General features: G+C 41.4%; 1 long non-coding RNA gene across 6 annotated transcripts in view; it reads left to right on the plus strand.

Annotated features, from left to right (window-relative positions):
• LOC123848152 (uncharacterized) overlaps window positions 1–16,935 on the plus strand; it is a 143,617-nt gene that overhangs the window by 6,323 nt on the left and 120,359 nt on the right. For all 6 annotated transcript variants that reach the window (XR_010409592.1, XR_010409593.1, XR_010409591.1 and 3 more), the window contains one exon: window positions 642–813. This is a non-coding gene — a long non-coding RNA (uncharacterized LOC123848152). The remainder of the gene's footprint in view (window positions 1–641; window positions 814–16,935) is intronic.

Here is a 16,935-nt window from a genome sequence, read left to right on the forward strand (position 1 = left end):
TTACTTTGTTATGAGGTATGTGAGGACATGTTTTGGCCTTACTTCATGTGCTCAGTCTAACCGTGCCCAAAAGATTAAATCAAGGCTTTTATGGGTATAATTTATTTCTCTTTCAAGTCTGTCATCATGCATGTAGATTTGGGATGTTGTGTTTTCCCACTTTGAGGGGTAAGGTTTATATCTGGCAAACACAGATTTAAGGCCATCTATGAAAAGTCCCTGAGGCAATTTGTTTACAGGTTTTGCAGAATTTGATTTTCTAACTGAATCTGTGACTAACTTACTACTCCCTTTTCCTTTCAATAAGCATTATGGAGAACTCAACTCTCTAGGACTGAACTCCCAGTTGTGTTGTTGCCTCCCAACAAGAGGTGTAATTTGTCTGTATTATGATTAATACTCTGTAATCATGTAATCTTCTAGGCAAATGGGAATCTTAAGACAAAATTTGCAATGAATTAGATCCTCCGCTCACACCATTAATCTTCTTTTAAGGTCTGAGGAGGGATTAGCGGTTAAAATAAATCTTTTAACATTCTTTTTTTTTATGAGTGGTGAATAACCACCTTAACCCTTTGTGATGGGGGTTGGAAATTTAGGTTGAAGTGTGAAATATGAACTTCCCTCTACGTTTCCTTCAGGATCCACGTCTTCTCCATCCCATTTACGCGGTGGGCCAACTGAGAAGTGTCTGAGGCCACATGAGGAGTCTGCTCTGCAACCCACCCACATTCTGTGTTGCTGCCTCTCGCTCTTGTCTCCTGGTGCAAAGATGCTGATATAAATACAGTTCTGTATTTATACATAGCCAAGGTATGGGCACGGCGTGTCTACGATCCTTGATTCTTTTTGAATCTGATCATTTTCCTCTTGTGCATCCCTCCTGCATACCAGGACCAGAGAAATTGTCATGAGGCCATGACAAAGGACACTCAAAGGTGCTTGAATAAGAAATAAATGGAATAAGCACATTTTCCTTCTGCTCTGTGGCCCCCAAACGGCAAGCCCATACAGAAGCTCCTGCCACCACATGTTTATCTATAGCCTTGAAGGCACAAGGTGCCAGGGTCGGCCTTCCTGCATGGTCTGGCCTCTTCCTTCCAACCACAGGCCTTCCAGGGCAAGACATGCAAGAGGGAGGCTGACTTCAGTGGTATTTTTGTGGCTATAGCTAATGCAAACATGTAATTATTTTGTTAAAAGTGCCGCTAAGCCTCTTATTTTGCTAGAAACTAAGTGAGTGCTCAAAGATGAATGGAGACATGTCAAAAAGCCAGCTTGAAAGGGCTCCTACTGAATGATATGGGTTAATTTAAGCATAATAGTAAATAATGATAATAATGGATTATAACACATTGAGTAAAATAAAAATCTGAGTTCATACTGACACAAGTAAAAATAATAAATAAGGGAAAAATACATACCAATAATTATAGAACCCAAACAATCAAAAACACTAAAATAGAATGTCATGTAATAAATACAGAAAGAATGATGGACAGAAAATTAACAATTGATGCTTAAGCTAGCAAGTGAAAGTTTGATGAGAAACAGGATGTTTTCATGATCTCAAAGTGTCTCTCCAGAAATTATTTATTAATTACATAGGGGAAAATAGTCATTCTACAGTGGAGAAATCTGGTGGACATCACTTTATCCAGGTGATCAAAGTCAATGTCACAATAATGGGACAAACTAATAGTATGTGCTTCTTAATATGGCGCACTGAGAAGGGCACAGAATCACTCTGGGACATTTCTGCCAAAATGCAGACGCAAACATCATTCAAACCCAAACTGAAGAGCATTCAGTAAAATAACTGGCCTGTAGTCTTTGACAGTGAACAGGTCTACAAAAACAAAGGCTGGAGGAGTGTTCCCAATTGGAGGTGACTATGGAGACATGACCACCAAATGCATTGTGTGTTTCTGGAGTGAATCCTGGAATGGCAGACAGTTGGCTATAAAAGTACATTTGGGGGAACTTTGACACACTTTGAAAAGGGGCTGTGGATTAGATAATAGAATTACATCAAAATTAAATATCCTTATTTTGAAAATTGCACTGTGGTTTTGTAACAATGTCCTTGTTCGTAAGAAATATATGCTGAAGCCGTAAGGGGTAAAAGTATATGATGTCTTCAGGTTATTCTCAAATGATTCAAAAAATGATGTGCATCTATATGTGTAAATACATATACACACATTTGTGCACATATATAAATATATACACACATACATGCATATATATATATGCACACACACGTATACACACATCTATCTATTGACCTATCAAAAGAGAGAATGACTGGGATGCCTGGGTGGCTCAGTCGGTTAAGTGTCTGCCTTCAGCTCAGGTCATGATCCCAGGATCCTGGGATGGAGCCCTGCATCAGGCTCTTTGCTCAGCAGGGAGCCTGCTTCTCCCTCTGCCTGCCGCTCCCCCTGCTTGTGCTCTCTCTCTCTGACAAATAAATAAATAAAATCTTTAAAAAAGAGAGAGAATGATAAAGCAAATGGAATAAACAATTGTTACGCAGGGTAAAGCGTATATGGGGTGTACCTTGTGCTGTTTTTACAACCTAAGCTTCAAATCATTTTAAAATAAAAAGTTACAAAAAGTACTTATAAGAATAAATGATTAAATTTGATATCAGCAAACAACTTGGGAAACTCATTGCTCTTCCACACTTGGTCTCTGTCTGAACCTACTGGCTACTCTCTGCTCGCTGCACAGAGCCAGGGCAAGGAGTCTTTTACTAGAACTCTGGGTTGTTCTACTGAGACCACACACTCATCTCCTGTAAGTAAAACAAGAGCAAGCATCCCTGGCACCTCTTGCCTCTCCAGTCCTGCAGTGAGGGAGGAGAAGGTCCTACCCCAGGGGTGGGAGAGGTTCTCACCACTGAAGGCAGGGCATGGCACGCTGATGGCAGAGGTGGGAGCACCCTCTGGTGGTCCCTGAAGAATGCTGGGTCAGGGAAGGCTCAGCAATCATGACAAGAGGTTGCAACAGCAATCACAGAAGGGCATGGGTACTCCAGAGAGAGGACTCTGGGGGCTATTGCTTATAGCCCCAGCTGGGTGCTGTCTTGGCAAAGGTAAATAGGCATTCATCAGGCAAAAAAGTCACGCATGGACACAGGACCCACCAATCCCTGCAGATGTTATCTCTAAACCCAGTCACACTCAAACATCGCTTTTGTGCCTTAACTCAAACTACTGTTTTCCACAAAATTAAATGACCTTACTTAAAATTTAGCATCTAGAGGTATCAACAAGCTTAAGGGTTTATTCTGGACCAAAAAGAATGCGCATAGCTGAAATGTAGTATTGGCTTGGCCTTAGGCCCCACAATAAAATATTTTCCAGTTCACTGGTTATTGATGGGGAGACACAATATTTGCAGTCCAGATCATTGTCCATGTCAATCGCTAACATTGAATGTATCAGTGTAAGCTAGGGTGAATATTAGCTGCTATTGTTTGGGGGGGGGGGTGCGGTGGGGGGGGGGAGGATGGAGGAGGGGCGGGGGGTAGATTTGTAGCCGGGATATAGAAATGAGAGAATTTGGGGAATCAAGAGATTTGCAAGTGTTCTGGAAAAAGAACTAGCAAATTTTACCTCCTGAATATATTTCACCTGTTTTTCTGGAGCTTGCTTCCTTTCATAAAGGATCCAGAGTGATTTGCAATAAGAAAATCTTTCTTGCAATAAGAAATCTTTCTTGCAATAAGAAAATCTTCAGTATCCTTACAGGTAATAATAATGATAGTGGTTTCTCTTCACTGGGCCTTCAAGGCATAGCAGGAACTAGGCTATCCCACTGAACCCTCGCTGCCACTCTAAGAGATAGCACCGCTTTAGGAGAAGGATTCAAATCTTGTCCGTCACTCCATCTGCACTTAACTGTGTAAACGTTATGGAGAAGCCTGTTGGTGGGCCCCAGTTTTAGATAGAATTGTGTCTACCTACCTGTGGGAGCAATGCTGCTGGAAAGCTCATCTCTGCAGATTTTCTCCTGCAGGATTAATCCCCACTTAGCTGTCATATCATGGATAGACTTTGATTTTATTTTGGCAAGAGCGCAGTATTTAAACACACAAACAAGCATTTCCTTTCTTTTCCCTTGATACGCAAACATTCCATTGCAAAGTCAGCTACAAAAACTGCCATTTCCAGAAACAGATTTTTAAATAAAGATGTAACCTTCAAATCTTGATGGGCAAACACTGTACAAGTTAAAAATAGAAGACTTAAAGATTAACTAAGTAAAATGGAAGAAAAAAATGAAAATCAGTCTGTATTAGTTTCCTTCCACAACGAGAAATTTATTCTTTCACGGTTCTGGAGGCTGGAAGCCCAAAATCAAGGTGTCAGCAGGGTCATACCCTCTTTGAAGGCTCTAAGATCCTTCCATGCCTCTTTTAGCTTCTTCTGGTGGTTGTTCATAATTGTTGGCATCGTCTGGCTTGTAGATGCATCGCTCTAGTGTCTGCTTCCCTCTTACGTGGCCTCATCCTCCGTGTGTCCATGTGTCTGGAGTTCCCTCTCTTTATTAGAATACCAGTAATTGGATTAGGGCTCACTGCTGTCTAGTATGTCCTCATCTTAATGAGACTGCATCTCCAAATGAGGTCACATTCACAGATATCAGGGGTTAAGACTTCAGGATGTCTTTCTGGGGGACATGATTCAACCCACAACACAACTCAGTATTTTAATAGGGAAAAAAATATGACCAAAGTTCTATTAAAAGGAAATAAGAGCCAAATCCCTGAGAGCAACATCTGCATTTGCTGCACGCTCCATTTATATTTTGGCACCTGCAGTTCAGTCCTTTCTTTGCTCTGACCTGCAGATGAGCAAGGGTGGACATTCCATTGACCTGAGCCTAGAGGCCACAGCCAAGTGTGCACTCGCCCAATTATCACTCTTAGTTGCATATTTGATTTTCAGAAATATAAGGCAACCTTTCAGGTAACAAAATAGGTAGTTTTCAATCTAGTGACAACACATAGCAGCACCATGTTCGTGGGGTTGAGTCTGTAAAGAAGAGTCAAGGAGATACACTTACATAGCAGATCTAATCATCTAATTGATTATTTTGTCAAATTCCAAAATTTAGAGCAAAAAAAAAATCTACCTGTGTGCTCAGCCCCCTGATGGAACTCCCTCCTGTGCTTGTATTAATATAATTGCTGAGTTGTCTTAACCCTATACTGAAATGATACATCCTCCAGCTCTGCTGATATGGTATAAGGAACTGAGCATTTTCAAGTTCGTGACCAAACCCATGACTGAATCTTTGAATTGTTGATGCCACTCTTTTTGCAAGAATTGAATCAGATATGCTATTCCATTTGCTGCTTGGTATTCCACGTAGGGATGGTCCAAACTCCCTATTTTGTTGTCTATTCACAACAAAATTGGGAATGTCCCCCCAGCAGCTGATCCTCAGTAGATGCATTGGGGAGTAAAGATCCAGTGCCACCCACAAATAAATCTGGATGGAACTATTTATTCAGAAGAAATACTTCAAACACGTGACCCACATAAAGCTAACAAATACAGAGTCAGTGTTTTACTGCAGACTCTGGTTTAATATATTGAAAACATTCAAACCCAAATGTCAGGAAAACAAAGTTTTACTCTGACTCAAGGGCCAAGGCTTATATTTTAATGTAGTTAGTGATGAATGATGGTAAATAACTCTCAGTTTTCATCTTTGTTCACCAAAGGAACACTCTCATGCCTGTAACCATTGGATTGGCCCTGAAGAGAAAACTTCCCTAAATGCTGCACTGGGCAGCAAATGGTAACTTAATTTATCTTTTGGAAGTCCAACAAGTCCCTGCTGTTATTAGAGGAGCTAGCTCTAACAATTTGTAGATTGTAGGACATGTCCAAAAACGTTGGAATTCTGGGCTGGTTTAGATTAGGAGCTTCCTTTCATTGTATTCTTAGAGAGCCCATTGGAGAACACCTAATTTTTCTCTGCCTCTCAATGTCAACAAAAGTAGAAAACCTGTCAGAGATTAAGCCAGTCAATGTCACCTGAAAGAAGAGTACTTTTGGAATGTTTAATTTTCAGGGTGTGAAAGAGGAAGGGGATTAACATGTTCTCAAGCAGCCCCTGAGTACAACTGGGGTCCCAGGAGAGTCTCCAGAGAGCCTCTTCAGAAGAATTAGAAGGGGGGGGGGGTGACAGAGAGAGAGAGAGAGAGAGAGAGAGGGAGAGTGAGCATGAGAGTGCGAGCGCTGGAAACCAATGAGGGGCACAGGGGAATGAGAAAAACCCTACGACACCAGGGAGCCAAATGGTTGTGGCTTGATGTATCCTGCATCTTATTTTCTAGGATTTTTCCAGAAAAAGCTGGCAATGAGAATAGAAGAATTGCAAACAATGTAGCATGCTCTTGCCAAGATTTAAATACAGAAGAAACATTCTAAAGGACCATGTACAGTATCAAATTACCTGCAAGGATGAGGAAAGTAATGACTTACATTCTCCATCCTCTGCCTGGCGACTCACCAAAGTGGAAAATGAAGCAGTTGGAGATTAAAGTTATCCCCCCAAAGTGAGGGGGGGTGGGGGGGTCGGGGGGTGGGGGGGAGGAGTGGCCACAGGAACAGCCGATCCAATTAGCCAAATTAAAATGGGACCAGAACGTTTGTGACAGGAGGTGGTAGCCAGATGTTGTGTGTTTCCTTCTGTTCTCCATAATCTTCAATGAGGAAAGGTCCAATCCTGGCTCACCATGCTTTGTCTGGGCCATAGATATTTTCAGAAGCACCTAGTGTGCACTGGGTATCACGTGAACACATAGAGATGATAATTACTGTGCATGCGCGCTCAGTGAGTACTCAGTAAGAAAGGTCTCCCTGGTGTTCTACTTAAAAAGGCCCTTCTCTGTAGTCTTTCCTTTTCTGGTAACAGTCTTATTGAGATCCTACAATCCACCCATTAGTATTTTGCTTATATGTTTAAGTGCTTGCTCAGAATCTGTCTTGTTTAGGAGAGAGAGCAAGCTCCGTGAGGGTAACAACCACGCATGTTTTATTTATCAGTGTACACCTAGCGTGTATTGTAATGGACACCACTGCCACTCGATAATGAAATATTTTTAATAAATACATGATGAATGAATAAAAAGAAAAAATAGATTTCTAAGGCTTAGAAACTGGCTTTAATAAACCACACATTCTTTTAATTTTTCTAAAATCAGAGATGATTTTTAAAATTGGGAAATACCAAGGAGAGAGGAAAGACCTCCACTGGATAGGAGGAAAATAATACACACTTAAAACTCTATTCCCATCCCCCACCCCCCCACCCCCCCGCCAATACTTCTTCCTTGCTCAGATACTACCATTTGACCCCAACTATGAGCAGAGAGGGACTTTGGTGGGGAATTCTGTCACTCCCGTTGCATGCTTAAGGAAAAGAAAGAATTCTGACCTACCTCTGGAAGGTATTTGCTTTTGTGACCTCTTTGTCCTCATTGTTCAGGTTGAATAGAGTCACCTCAGCAGGTAATCCCTGAGCGAGGTTTAGGCTAAAACCATTAGGACAACAAAAGATATGAGAGGCCTGCCTGTCTTTTAGTTCACCATTTGAATGGGATTGCAGACCAAATGTACTTGATCTAGAGAAAAAGAAAAGGTACTTTGAGATTTAATACCAGGTTCTCAGGTCAGACTTTGGGCGTGGAAGGAATCAAGAGAAGGAAGAGATAAGGGTGCACTGGCAGGTCAGAAGAGTGCAGGGGTAGGGGGGCTGGTTTCAACTGTGTCCTGGGACAAATGAGACGCAGAGAGAAAGCAAAGTAGAGGTGTGAAGGCATGCACTGGTTTAGGGGGCTCTGTGGGCCCTGGCCCTGCTGGAGTGGGGAGGCCAGGCTAGGGGAAAGGAGGGGTACTGGGATGGGGTCTGGAAGTCCTGGTTCTGCATATTCGTGCTTTGGTGAGAGGAGGTGCAGAGATCCAAAGGCTTCCTTGGCTTTGGCCACCATAGGAACACCATGCTTCTCCACTCTTTCAGCAATGCTTCCTGCTGGGTTTGTTTTTGCTTTTGTTTCATTCCTTCCATAGCATGTAAGAGAGGAAGAGTCCTGCCCTCAAGGAGAGGGATTTCTGTAGAGTAAGATTTGCAAATCATCTCAATTAGTCACATTCCAGAAAGGAACAACTGTGTCCTTTCCAGTCAAGGAGGAAACCACCTTAGAAGTTCTCCATCACAGGTTTGGCACAAAACAAGGTCTTTTTAAATTTGTCATTTGCATGAAACATTTATTGCCATAACTGGGGTGTGGGCACGTGGCTCTAAGAAACTGTTTAAGATCACCTTTCCTTCTTTATTTTTTTAAGATTTATTTATTTATTTGAGGGGAGGAGGGGTAGAGGGAAAGAAAGAATCCCAAGCAGACTCCCTGCTGAGCTTGGAACCTGATCCCATTACCCCGAGATTACTACATGAGCCAAAACCTAGAGTTAGTCACCCAGGTGCCCCTAAGATCACCTTTTCTTCTTAATCATAGAGTGTTTTTACTCTTTTGACTAAGGCAAATAAATAAGTAAATAAATAAATAATTACTCCTAGTATCAATAAAAGGTATTAGTTGTCACTATTTTAAAAATGAGAGACAGTGACAAATTTCAGGACAGACCCAGCAGAATTTCCATGGAAAGATTCAAACCCGAAGGAAACATGACCTTCTCAGCTTGTCACCTCTCACAGATTCTCGCCTTGCCTATTTTGGTGGGCATGGAGAGTTCATAATGAATAAGGACTAAAAATAGACTTGGGTTTCCTTTCCACAGAAACAAGTTATAATATTTAAATCACTTAACTTTTTAGATTTGCAAAACAAGGTTCCCTAGATCTTCAATCGAATTACTTCCTTCAACTAGGTTTTTTTTTCCCTTCTCTGTAGAAATCTGCATCTTCCTTATTTTCCTCAAAGACTTTTTAAAGTGTTGATAAAAATCTAACAGAAAGAGGAAGTTAAGAGAAATAAATGTTGTGCAGATGGTATGTATGAAAGCATTGTGAATAAAAGCTGGTCATAGTTAGCCCTCAGATTTTAGCTCTGAGATGTTTTAAGAGTGTGTTCTCAGCCCTTCGAGTGCCATGAAATTAATAAGGCCATTTATTAGGCAATCATAAGACCATTCAGTGATAGTTTGACTCAGAAGCTGATCTTTAGGGCTGTTAGCTTCTACCAAAGATGCATCTTTTTCTTATGTGGTTTAAAATGGACTCTCCCTGGGCCATATCCTCCAAGTTCAACTTTTCTTCTCATTTTCCATTCTGGGGTGTGTATGTGTTCCTATTTGTTCCTTCCTTTTATTGCAAAATTTGTATTTGGTTTTCTTTGGATCTTAACCTTTTATTTCTCTTCCACTGGCAAGCACTTTTAATTTTTTTTTAATTTAAAAAAATTTTTTTAATTTACTTCAAAAAGATTTTATTTATTTATTTATTTATTTATTTATTTATTTATTTAGGGGAGAGAGAGAGTGCACACATGTGTGCAAGGGGCAGAGGAGAGGGAGAGAATCCTTTTTTTTTTCTTTTATTTTTTATTATGTTATGTTAATCACCATACATTACATTATTAGTTTTTGATGTAGTGTTCCATGATTCATTGTTTGCATATAACACCCAGTGCTCCATTCAGTACGTGCCCTCTTTAATACCCATCACCAGGCTAACCCATCCGCCCACCCCCCTCCCCTCTAGAACCCTCAGTTTGTTTCCTGGAGTCCACAGTCTCTCATGGTTTGTCTCCCCCTCCGATTGAGAGGGAGAGAATCCTTAAGCAGACTCCCCGTTGAGCAAGGATCCAGATGCCAGGCTCAATCCCACAACCCATGAGATCATGACCTGAGCTGAAATCAAGGTTTGGACTCTCAACCCAACTGACTGAGCCATGCAGGTGCCCCTGGCAAGCACTATTTAGAAAGTCTTCTCAAAGTCTATCCAGCTGTCGCCATGTTCTCCTTATTTTGTTCTATCACTTCTCTCCCTCTTATTTCCTCCTCCCTCTCCCCTCTGTGACTTTGTGAAAGGTCCTGCCAGTGAAAGGCTCCTCACATGTCCTTCCTCCTCTACAAGCTAAGTGGCTACTTTAGAACCATTTCCCCCTTCCACACTGACTACCTTCTTTCCAGAGCCATTCTCTCCCACAACTTCTCTTGCTGAGATTCTCCCACTGCCCCTGTCTTCTTACCCTCAACTATCTCCCTTCTCAGTGGCAGAAGTACAGTCCCTTGCTCTTTGCCTCTGCTTTGCCCCTCCTGGGATTCTTACATGAAGTAGGTCTTCTATATGGGGAGCCACGCCTTTCCAGAGAAACTGTTATAAATGAGGGTATGACATTCCCTACCAAAAGCTCATCATCCCAAAAGGTATAGCTATTTCTTGCTTTTAAAATGAAGATTCAACAATTTTATTGCAAATTTTAGTTAAGGGGAAAATGATAAAGTTAATCCCTACCATGGGAATTTGGAACCCCAAGGGACCTCAAGCATTATTTATTTAAGCCAGGGGTTTGCAGATTTTTTTTTTTTTAATGTCAAATCTCCTTTTTGATCAGAGAAAATCTTATAGAGTGAACCAGTATCAACTCAGATTAAAATGGAACTGCTTTGGTTAGGTCTTCTGTGCCTTTTCTACACCTCCCACCCAACTCCTTAAGGCCCTGGGGAGTTTAGCCCATTCTGGCAACTTAAGATGAGAAAACTAAGTCTCAAAGTCAAGGAGCTAAATTAGAGGACCTAAGGACTCCACAGTCTTCCTTTCCAAATGAGTGGAAATGTAGACACACACTGACTTTAATTAGAGTGTTGCAAAGTTTGCTAATGAATATGGGAAGTAAATAAACTAAGGCTCAGTATATCTAAAATGTGACCTATTTAAAAGAAATATGCTAGCAACAAGAAGCATATTTAATTAATAAAAAATGTGTTTGCTTTTTTGGTCTTTAAGAGGAATCCTGGGTTAACTGGTTCTTTTCTTTTAAGTTTTATATCTTTATTTTATTATTATTTTTAAGATTTTATTTATTTATTTGACAGAGAGAGACACAACGAGAGAGGGAACACAAGCAGTGGAAGTGGGAGAGGGAGAAGCAGACCCCCTCGCAGAGCAGGGAACCCGATGCGGGACTCGATCCCGGGACCCTGAGATCATGACCTGAGCCGAAGACAGATGCTTAACGACTGAGCCATCCAGGCGCCCCAAGATTTATGTCTTTATTTTAGAGAGAGAGAGAGAGCTCGTGTGGATACATGAGCAGGGATAGGGGCAGAGGGAGAGGGAGAGAGAGAATCCCAAGCGGACTGCTCACTGAGCACAGAGCCCAACATGAGGCCGATCTCATGACCCTGAGATCATGACCTGAGCTGAATTCAAGAGTTCGACATTCAACCGACTGAGCCACCCAGGCGCCTCTTTGGATTAACTTTTAAGACTCATCTGTTTAACAAACATCCAGAAAAATTTGGATTGATTGTTCTTTTTCCACTTAATAAGTTCTCCCTAATGAGAAAAGGTTTCAGAACAATTCTATCCACCATACTTTGAGGAAAGCAATTATAGCCTCTACGTAGTTAAAATTGTCATTGAGAAAATTTATTGTGAGTGTTTGGAGAGGAGGAGCCTCTTCAATCTCCTCCTTCTCTTTCTGCTTTTCCTCCACCCAAAAGTGAGAATAGAAATCAGACAAAGACCTTCCAGTCATGGAGGAGGAAAAGGTGGGGTCACAACATCCCTTTAATGGAGATGGTTACAATAGAGATGGTGCCTAGCTAGGACCTGACTGTTTTCTTGAACATCAGTTGGGAAAATCTTTTCTTCCCCCCCCCTGAGTTGTGAAACATTTATTCATTCATTCAAACAATATTGAACACCTATTATACAAGCATTGTGCCAGGCTGAAAATATAAGACCACAGAAAGACCTGACTTGCATCCTGCCCTGTTATAGAGAAGTAAATTTACCGGGAAGTAGCACATATCATTAAAGATAGTTAGTGGGAGATAATACAGTGTTATGGACTACACATTTGTGTGCCCCCCAAATTCATATGTTGAAACCTTAACCCTCAATAGGATGGTATTAGGAGGTGGGGCTTTTGGGAGATAATTGGGTCATGAAGGCAGAGCCCATGTGAGGATTAGTGCCTTTATAAAGAGATAAAGGGACCAGAACTCAATCTCTTTCTGCCATGTAAAGATACAGCGAGAAGGTAGATGTCTACAAGCTGGGAAGTGGGACCAGACTTGGGAAGTCACCAGCATGGGATATGTTTGTGCCCTGATCTCAGACTTCCCAGCCTCCAGAACTGTGAACAATCAATGGTTGTTGTCTAAGCCACCCAGTCGGTGGCATTCTGGTACGGCAGCCCAGAATGACTGAGACACAGACAAAGTCAGAATTCAGATCATCTGAATCACAGGCAATCATGTACTTGTACTTGCCTCTCTGTTGCTCCATCAGGGAATAGAGGAGGTTCTTTCCTTTCATGAGGCTCATCTGGCCAAATTGTAGAGAGCAAACCAAAGAGGATGCTCAGAGATAGAAGTATGGCCTCTCAGGAACATCTTACAGCATTTGAATAAACCAGATCCTGGGCTACCAATACAAGCATTTGGTGGGGATGGCATGCAAGTTATTTTAGATGTCTCTGTACTCCCAACATGCTAGCTAATGATGATCTATTATTTCAGGACTTTAGATAAGATGTTACAGCAAAGCAAAACAAAACAAAATAAAGCAAAAAGGAAAGGAAGAAAAAAAGCAGTCTTTTTAAAACTCCTTTCATGCGAAATTGAATGGGTTCCTGGCTGAAAACAGCTTTTAGGGAGAGAATCAGTCAACATGCTTAGCAATGGCCTGTGTAAAATAAAATATGTAGTTGTTTTTACAGAGCTCTTAACTAAGCCTTGGAAACTGGAAAGTCATTTAATATGCTCTCCGGGAGAGGGGATTCTGGGGTGCTAAGAGTAGGGTATTACAATTTCCTCAACAAAGAAAAAAAATGTGCACGTAACACCTGTGAGGCAGAGTGGAAGTCACTTACTGGGGTCATAAAACTGTACGTTATAGTCAGATTGTTTACCTTAAGGTAACTGTCAGTTCTGATGCGCCTCCTCGAAGCCAATATTCTTTTGTGGGTTGCAGCTATGACTCAGGGCGCTCATTCCAGCCCTGATCTGTAACTGGAACAGCAGTTTCTTCTTTTCAGCAGCAAGCTCATGTGCTTATCCAGAGCCCAAGGGAGATGTGGACGTAGTTATCCAGAGTGCCAAGAATAAGGGGGTGATGGGGACTCCAATGTTTATAGAACCACTTGTATTCAACTTTGATTAGTTCTACATATTTTTAGGTGTTGGGGAGAATTCTGCTGATAAGCTCCCAGATAACCATATGTAGTAAACACACAATAAATGTGTTCCTGGGTGTGTGGGGGGAATCACTTAAAATGAAACAACATGGAGTGTATATGGCAGAGCTTAGGGGAGGGGTTGGAGTTTGAATCATATTTTTAAACTCACGAAGGAAGCTTGCTCTATAGAGGAATTAACTGTATTTTTGTAGAGTAAATACGTCAATATTCGTCTTTTAATATATTTTTTGTCTAAGTCCTGGTCATTGTATGTTGTCACAGGCACACTTTAAGTGAGGGAAAAATATAGAATAGCTTCATATTTGTAAACAGGCTGTGGTAGATTGAAAACATTTACTTTAAAATTCTTGAAACAAACTCAGATTTTCTTTTAAAAGTGGGGCTGGGAAGGAGAAGGGGGCAGGCAGTTGGATGCAGGCCTTGCTCTCAGTGGGGTTGGGCTGGCACTCTGGAGAAGCTTCCAGAGTCAGGTGGGGTGGTCTTCATGAGATGAGATATCCAAGTCAGTGGAATTACTCATTAAAATTATGGGAAAATGCCAAAGTAGCAACCACAGAGACATTCTCTCCGTGGTGGGAATCTCTTCCCCTTTATTCAGGGGATTGAGCCTGTTGGATGTGCACCCCACACTTGTATTGTCCAGAAGCGCCACTATAACATTTTCTTCCCTAGACGATGAGGTCCTGGTAGGCAGGAGCTGGGCTTTGTGCTTCTTCTGTTGGCCTCCTTGGAGCCCAGGCTGTCTACCAGGCAAGTAATATAGAATCCTTTTTAAGAAAAAGGCCCTGGAACCAAATGCCTTGGTTGAACTGTGTAACTTTGAGTAAGTTGCTTAATTTCTCTGTGCCTCAGTTTCCTCATCAGTGAAATGGGGATAGTAATAATATGAAATAGGTTAATATATCCAAAGTGCTTAGGACAGTGTCATAAAACAGTGATAACTGCCAAATAAATGTTAGGCATTATTTTCGGTCAGACTGAGGTTCTAGGCATTCAGGTCTTCCCTTATTCGGGTCTAGCATATGGACATCTAGAATGTAGTGTTGTGTATGTATTCCCTGCTTTGTTCCAAAAATAATTTCTGATGGCATTTATGTCCTGGCTTACAAGATACATTTCCGTAAGACATCTATAATCATCTAGAGTTGGAAGACACATCCCATGATTCATCCCAATGTACCCAAGTCACTTGGCCCAAACCAACTCATCCTTTTGTTCTCCAAAAAGTCTAAGTATCTAGAAGGCAGTGCCTGCACAGCTGAACACTTTCATGAAGTGGTGTTACTGAGGGTTTTCATACTATATAATTATAGACAGAAATGCCCTCTGGCGCAGGTCATTCAGAGAAAATTCCGTGGCATGGAAACATAAAACCCTATTTATTTTCCAAGGATGAAGGTCTTCTAAAAAATCTCCTTGTCCAATATATTCTTTTTCCTTTTTAGAAGAAATTCTCTTGGCTGGTTTAGGTAACTTGGTTTATAGAAAATGGAGGCTATTTATTTTGCCCTAAAATGGCTCCTTCCTTCTATGGATCCCAAGATGATCTCATGCCAGAGGAAGTGGGGCTCTTAGACCTGGATTTTGTCAGAGGTAGGGCAAGACAATGGGAGTGTCCTCAACCTAAGAAGGAGGAACCAACATGAACAATAGGACTAATTTGAGTTTTAAAATTTTTATCAATAAGTCAACCAATCTTGATATCTTACTATATCGGTAAGACCCTATGATAAAAGCTGGAAGTTATGGGCCGTGTCCTCAAGGAACATAAATTTAGCATAAATGCTCTTTTAAAGTAATTGCAAAGTGAAGGTTGTGGCAGGGCCCCATGATTTGTGCTGTCAAGGTCCCATTGCAATCTCTGCGTGAAAGCCTAGGTTGATGCAGAGAGGTGACAGACCTTCAGTCAAAACATGGAGCAGACTGTATTGCACAAGCAAATGTGTTATCATATTTGGAATGCAACTGGCTTGGGCTTGAGCTATCAAATGTCTGAGTTCTCTGGTCCAAATAGCTTGGGTGGGATGGCTTTGATTCAAAAGGCACTTTTGCTGATTTTAATTAGGTAGAAACACAATTGAAGACGAGTTATTCACTTCTTGTTAACCAAGGAAGATGGCCCGAAGCGCCACTCAGTCCCCAAGAATTTCTCAAGTGCTCTTTTCTGGCTGTGAAAACGGTCTTTCACATCCAGGAAAAATATGGAAGGCTTATTTCGGGAAAACTATGCCTAGAAACTGTCAACTTTAGATCACTATAAAATGTATAGATATGAAAACAAATGGTCTTAATATGATGATATGCATTTTCTCTTTGGTATGTACACGTATAGATCTGTGTGTAATCAGGGGACCTCCACCTCCAAACCAGCCCTTCATTAAACTGTCATGAAGGATAAAGCCTAGAAGGGGTAGGGAAAAGAGGGGGTCAGAGGGGGGTGGGAAGGCAAAGGAAGGGAGGGCAGGGAAGGTATGTGTATGCTCATGCACACCAAATTGGAGTATTACCTCTTGGCTATTCTCACTCCTTCCCTGGGTCTCACAACTTTTCCATGAGCATGAGTCATTTCTAGTTTCCCCAACACCTTATATCCTGGAGTGAGAAAGGGGCAGCTGATAGCAACATGAGCTAAGGCTCTGCTGGTTGCTGCCCTGTCCTGACATCTAGCAAAAACTCAAGGAGGAATATATGATGGGGGAGCCCAAAGGGGAGAAGGGGAGATGGAACAAGAGGGATAGACATGGACATTTGTTTGTGCATTTATCCATTTATTTAACTCAAGTTCCGGATCAAGCACTGTGTTAGTCTTTGGTAATCCAGAATCATTTTACCTATTTATGTGTTCATTTATTCAACAAATATTTGTTTCATGACCAGTACGTGTCTGATACTCTTTTAGGCACTAGAGTTCAGTGATGAACAAAACAGGAGGCACAACTCTTACGGAGTTTGCCCAACAGAGCCTAGGGTGGAAGACAGACAGCAAACAGGCTTGACACTCAGGAGAGGCACCTATCTTACCTTGAAGGTTAGGAGTAGCTTTTGGGATGAAACTAAACTAAGACCTAATGGATGAGAGCATTACCAGATGAGACCATCTTTCAGCTACATCTTCAAACTGGCCAGTAGACCCTAATGTATTTCTTCTGGAGCCTTGCATATCATTGATTTTTTCGTAGTGTAGGACATTTGGGGACTTCTTAGACCAGGATAATGCAGTTTTATTTCCATTCTTTTTGCAGTTTGATAATAATATTGTCACATTCTTTCTAAAAATAAAATCTCTGGTATGTACACAGATGTAGGACATTATTCTTTTTGAAACTTGGGAAGAATTTTGGAAGCAATGGACCAGAGAATGTAGAGAAGATTCGAGCCACTTTATGAACTGTGATAATCATTCTTCATTAAATTGCTTCCAGGGCCCAGATGCTGTTGGGGAGGTGGGGATAGAGGAACATTTATGCACCACAGGTGGGTGTGAAACTTGGCATGGCCCCTCTGGAGAACAACCTGGCAGT

This window comes from Mirounga angustirostris, unplaced genomic scaffold (assembly GCF_029215605.1).
Source record: "Mirounga angustirostris isolate CCGP_5_RB_7025 unplaced genomic scaffold, mMirAng1.0.hap1 SCAF_2, whole genome shotgun sequence".
NCBI lineage: Eukaryota > Metazoa > Chordata > Mammalia > Carnivora > Phocidae > Mirounga > Mirounga angustirostris.